Source organism: Kryptolebias marmoratus, linkage group LG15 (genome assembly GCF_001649575.2).
Source record: "Kryptolebias marmoratus isolate JLee-2015 linkage group LG15, ASM164957v2, whole genome shotgun sequence".
NCBI lineage: Eukaryota > Metazoa > Chordata > Actinopteri > Cyprinodontiformes > Rivulidae > Kryptolebias > Kryptolebias marmoratus.
Window position 1 is genome coordinate 1819063 of NC_051444.1, and position 6021 is coordinate 1825083.

Below are 6021 nucleotides of genomic sequence, written 5' to 3' on the forward strand. Positions count from 1 at the left end.
GTTCCCCGTTAGTCCCTACGTTCCCCGTTAGTCCCTATGTTCCCCGTTAGCCCCTACATTCCCCGTTAGTCCCTCTGTTCTCCGGTTCCTCCGCTGTAATTCAGTATTTTTTTTCATTTGTATTTAAAGACTTTTGACAGGAAGTCAAACGTCTTTCCTGACTTTTATTTTTAACAACCGGAGAACATCGGCGTGAACCCGGACCTGAATTAATTTTTGTCCAAGCCCGAATTAATCTGTAAAATTTAATAGATTGTTTTTGATTTTAGTTTTTGTTGTTTTTTAAACTTGTAAACATTTCTTTCTGCATTCACGGTAATTATAGGGTCGGGGTCCCTAAACGTCGGGCCGATGTTGACCCAGAATAATTCCTGTCTGGACTCAGATCCGTTGGTTAATTTTGACTGAATGTTTGTTTTTTTATTTTAAATATGTTTTGGATTTACGGTCATTTAAAGTCGGGTCCTTAAATTCGGTCCAGATTAGTTCTTATGTGGACACAGATCTGTTGGGAAGTTTCAACAGTATCTTTCATTTTTATTATTATTTTCTTGCATTTATGATGTTTAATTCGCCTCTTCAGCCTTTCCGGTTCTCCCGGTAGCGGTTAGAACACGTCTTGTTCTCCTCGCTGGTTCCGATCTGCTGGATCGTTGCAGATTTCTAACCGGAGACCTCGGTTCTTTCTCAGAGCTTCTGTCTCTGGTTTCAGGCTCCGGGCGGCTCGGTGCCGAGGACGTCTCCGGGATCAAAACCTGCCCCGATCGGACCAGAAACATGAACTTCTTCTTCTTCTTTTTTTTTTTTTTGCACAGCCTCAACATTTGTAGTGGAAATTGAAGATAACGTTCACAAACTCAAGCAGTCAGTCAAAAAAAAGAAAAGAAAGAAAAGTAGATTTATTTTGATAAGAACCGAGATGCTCCTTTTTCCTCAGAAGACCCCTCCACCGCCTCCACCCCACATTAAACTGCATGAGACCCCCCCCTCGTTACGGTGTTTGTGGTTTTTTATAGCTCCTACGATTGTTGGTCAACGACAAACCTGTTTGCACTGAAGTTTTAGGAATAACTTCATTCTGGTTTTCCAAGTTTGCGGCGGACGAAACTGAAGCTGAAACCATTTCATTAGGATTTAATAAATTGATCATTGGAAACGGTGCCTTTCCTACGAAACATCCAAGCTTGTTGACATTTCCTCATCGACCCTGATCAGGTATTACCGCTCCGGTGATCGGTTGTTTCGCTATCTCCTCGTTTGGTAGCAATAAAGACAATGAGAGTTCCACGGCAATACGGTGACAAACTCAGAGAACGCGTTCCTTATTTTCTTCTTCACGAAACGAGCTGTACTTTAACGAAATCCAAACGGAGGGTTTGTTCTTTCTCCTGTGGTCGGTCCGACCGGTTATCTACCTCACGGTTCTGCCAGGCTCAGCTGGTGGCGTCGGGTTTGCGGGTTAAGCCTCTTCTCACCAGACTGAACCGGGAGAACCAAGAAGCCAAGCTCGGGAGCTGGCTAATCTCTGCTGTTCGTCTCCCACCTGCAGCGATTCTCCTCCGAATCTTTGAAACAAAAACAAAACAAAAAAAAAACGGAGAAGCTTTTTTTTTGTCGTTTTCGTTCGGATGGTTCGTTTTTCTCGTGCTTCTCAGTTTCTGGAATCAGGCTGTAATTTCACCACGTTTTGGTCTCAAGCAGTTGAATTAATCACACACGGCAAACAACTCCGATCCGAAAGATCACACGACGACGTCCTTCAAATTCCTTTTCTGAGACTCGTACTGGAGATACGGCGAAGGCCCGACGGGAAAAAGCAAGTTTGAATAATCTCTGAATGAAAACGGTGTTCGGTCGCTGTGCCTCTCCCCGATCTGTAGAACTGCTGAAAATAAACGCCAGGATTTTACCGAGCGTACTCCCCCCCCCTTCCTGACAACGTGTTCCTGAAAACAAAACAAAAATAATAAAAAAATAAAAAACCCCAACTGCTTCTTCCTGTTACCTTGTTCTGATTCTTTATTCTCTCCTTTGAAATAAGAAAATGAAAACGTTGCTGAAATAAAACGCTCTTTTCTTTCTCAAACACGACTCCTGGGTTTTATTCTGAACTCTTTCGGGTTCTGGACTCGGACTGGACCGTGGCAGCAGGGTCTCGAGGTTGTGGAGGAGTTGTGGCCCACTCTTCTTTCCAGCGTTGGTTTCTGCTCAGCTCTCTGAGGTTCTGGTTCTGGTTCTGGACCGTTCTGCTGGACATCTGACTCCAGAATCAGCCCAAACCATCAGCCCTCCACCACCGTGCTGACAGCTGGGAGGAGCGACGGAGGACACATGTCCTCCAGTTTCAGCGTCTCCTCGCCGTCCTCCAGGCCACGTATGACTTCATTTTAAAATACTTTTGTCCGTTTTTTAAGTCTCTCTGCCCGCCGGGTTCTCCGAGGTCGGCGGTGGTTCCTAACGGGTCCAAAGACGCGCCGCGGCTCAGAGACGACGGATCGTCTTCTGGTTCAGGTCCAGAACTCGGCAGGAAGTTACTGCTTCTAAATATCACTCTTTGACCTCCTGACCTTTGATTGTTTTTTGTTTTTGGAGTTTTCCTGTATTTTGACACTTCGTTCTGTGATAATTTGTAATTTTTTGCCCAAAACTTCAGCGGATCTTGTTGTTTTTTAGGTGTTTTCCAGATGAAGTGGGACGGAAACGCACGGAATGACCTCTAATTCTGTAAAACCTGTTGTGTGTTTTTATGTTTCAGGTCAGATTTAAATGTCTTCTCTGTCCTCCGGTCCTCTCTGTCCTCTTTCTCCTGTCCTCTTTGTCCTCCTGTCCTCTCTGTCTTGATGAAGCACATGAATCACTCATTCATTAATCTGCTTTTTTATTGTTTATTTTGTGTCAATTAAAGACCTCCAGTAAAGCTGAAGGCGTCTGTAATCGGCCAGCAGGGGGCGGCGTGGCTCAAAGCAGTCACCAGAACCGATCCAGCGGTGGGTCGGTTCTGGCCCGGCTCGTATGCAGCTGAGCAACACGTGCGCTCTCGCTCGCCGCACTATTTCAGGCCCGCGGGTCTTTGTAGTTCCACTCGAACACCGGATCTCCTTCCTAAGCTCCGACTTAGAGCAGCTGATCCCGGAGACGCCGCGGCACCGCGCCGCCATCAGAGGGATCAGAACCACCGGGGCGCAAGATTAGCTGTTACACCATCCGACGCACCACCCTGCAGGAAAACACACGCTGGTGTCAATCAGACGCTTTCTGAGGGGACATCGAACCTGTAAAGGCTCTGTCCTTCGGTCCTCTTTGTCCTCCGGTCCTCTTTGTCCTCCTGTACTTTCTGTCTTCTCTGTCCTCTTTGTCATCCCTGTCCTCCAGTCCTTTCTGTCCTCCTGTTCTCTCGGTCCTCTTTGTCCTCCAGTCCTCTCTGTCCTCCTGTCCTCTTTGTCATCCCTGTCCGCCAGTCCTCTCTGTCCTCCTGTCCTCTTTGTCATCCCTGTCCTCCGGTCCTCTCTGTCCTTTGGTCTTCTTTGTCCTCTGGTCCTCTCTGTCCTCTCTACCCTCCCGTCCTCTCTGTCCTCCTGTCCTCTCTTTTAATGCTCCACAGCTGAGGGGACACATGGCACAGACCCCCCCCCGGTGAAGGTCAGAGGTCGCGGCGCAGACTTCAGGAGGAGACTCAGACGGATCCGGTATCATCCACTCGCTGCGACGCACTTCAGACATTTAACACGTCCCAGAGATGCGAGACGGCAGCGCGTCCAAAACCTTCCAGCTTCTGTCCCCAAATATTCCAACTTTAATCCTAAAGAAAACCTCAACTGTGACGCTGGTTTGATTAATTGTTGTTGTTGCATCTATTCTCTGCAGTAATTATGATGAACATTTGCTGTTATCAGTCTCTGTTTTTATCTTCTTTTATTCCTGGACATCATTCGTGGACCCTCATTTCACGTTTCATGACCCATAATGGGGTCCCGACCCCAGCTTTGGGAACCTCTGTCCTACAGTGAAGGACTCAGTTCATCAATGAGGAAAACTTCAAAATAAATAAGACTATTTAATGTTTGACCCTAGAGCTCCAGCTGTCGTCCTTCTGTCCAACGAAGAGCGAGACGCCTTCAAGATGAGGCGAGAAGTTGGAAGAGACGAGACTCTGAGGACATCTGATGTCTCATGGTTTATATCGCCCGCCGCCACAGGAGGGCGAACATGTAAGTCAGAGGACTCTGTGTCCAAGTTTGTCCCTCCTGGAGGTGGAGACCAACTCATCACCACCGGACAAGGTGTGGAAAGAAAATGGACAAAGAGATGGATGGATGGATGAATGGATGGACGGACGGACGGTTGGTTGAAATCTGTCAGTTTGTCCCCTAAAAACGAGCCGGTTTTGTTTTATTGGTCTGGAATAAATCCTGAAGCTTCAGAACGAGCGGAACGTAATACAACGGGATTTCCCAGCAGAGAAAAATGTTTCGTTTTGAAGGAAATTAAAATAATTTCTTCAGAAATCTTTGATGTGAAGGCCGATCAGGAGGATCGTGTCTTTATGGACTTTATTTTAATAGTTTTAAGATTTTTTTTATTGTTTTTTTCTTTTATTCTTCTGGACTTGAATCGTTTGGAATCGAACCGACGGTTCTTGAACCACATTTAGAGAACAATATTGTTAAAATGGCATCAATGTGCTCTGGAACCAGAGCGTTGTGTAGAAAATGACCTTTGACCCCTTCCAGGTTGATGTTCTCTGAGGTCATTGCTGATGTCTTTCCGCCCTGGCGTTGTGGAGCTCCTCAGCAGGTCCTGGTCCTGAGGAAGCAGCCGGGTGGAACCAGGTTCTGGTTCTGTTTGATAAATAACGACTCGGTGGAACCTGTCGGGTCTTTTTTCTCCTCTTCAGGTCAGATTTGAATCCGATGAAGTTTAATTTCATCCTGAAACCCCAGAACCTGAATACTGGACCTTCTGATTGTTGTGGTTTTCAGGACATTTAAAGGTTTATTTTTTTAAATGGGTTTGTTTGCTTGTTCCATCAACAGGAGTGTGTGTGTGTGTGTGTGTCTTCACCTGCATTCTTACCATACCTCGGTGTGAAGGAGGCCGTGTCGCGGTGCTTCCTCCTCCTTTTTCCTCGCAGGAAGTGATTGAAACAGAAACACGAACTGGATCCAGATTTATCGCCGAGTCCCTCAGAGTCCGGGGCGTCGTGGCAGGATCCCACCGCCTGCAGCTGCTCCTGTCACTCACACACACACTCACACACACACATGACCCCCACATGCACACACACCCACTCGCCCACACACACATGGGCAGCAGGGTCACCCCAGCGCCATGCTTCATAAAGGGCGCCGTTACAAAAGGTTTACTGTTACTCTGAGAGCCGGGGCGCGACGGGACCAGCGGTTCTGTCCCACTTTCACCGGACTGTGAGGGAGGCAGACTGAGGCCGGACAGCATGGTACCAGAGGACGGGCCTGGAGGTGAGTGGAGGGTCTGAACCCGCCGAACGTTTCCTCGCCTTTAGGGCAAATTAAAACGGGGGCGGGGGGAATTCCTCAGATCGGCTGCTGAATGTGGAGCTCAAATAAAGATGAGACCGACGGAGTTCGCTTCAGTTCGAGTTTTTACGTCAAAGCGAGGCGGGAACGAGTCACCTCCTCACCTGGAGGTTCAGGTCGGAGGCGGGGGGTGGTCCGGGGTGACAGATGGACTTCAGATTGGGAGATTCCTCCATATTTGCTCTGCAGCTGTCAATGATTCAACACCTACACAGCGCCGCTCCCTCCCTGACCCTGTGACCCGCACACACACACACACACACACACACACACACTTCAGATGTTCAGTCCTCAAACTGTAAAAGATTCCTGAGACACGAGAAGAATGATTCCCGAGTTAAACGTTAACCCTGCGTGTCTAAGGGACTTCCCTTCCTGGCTGTTTGCTCGCTGCGGCTGAACTTCGGTAAATAAAACGCCTTCGTTAAAGTCCAACACGCTCGTTGTGTCACATGACCACGGGAGG

At 47.9% G+C, this 6021-nt stretch overlaps 2 protein-coding genes across 3 annotated transcripts in view; both read left to right on the forward strand.

Moving 5' to 3' along the window:
• Window positions 1-2068, forward strand: part of rbms1a (RNA binding motif, single stranded interacting protein 1a) — a 27409-nt gene extending 25341 nt beyond the window's left edge. For both annotated transcript variants that reach the window (XM_037979931.1, XM_037979932.1), the window contains one exon: window positions 713-2068. The gene's annotated coding sequence lies outside the window, so the exon portion shown is untranslated. The remainder of the gene's footprint in view (window positions 1-712) is intronic.
• A 3256-nt stretch (window positions 2069-5324) lies between these two features.
• itgb6 (integrin, beta 6) overlaps window positions 5325-6021 on the forward strand; it is an 18752-nt gene continuing 18055 nt past the window's right edge. Inside the window, exon 1 of the mRNA XM_037979928.1 lies at window positions 5325-5477. The gene's annotated coding sequence lies outside the window, so the exon portion shown is untranslated. The remainder of the gene's footprint in view (window positions 5478-6021) is intronic.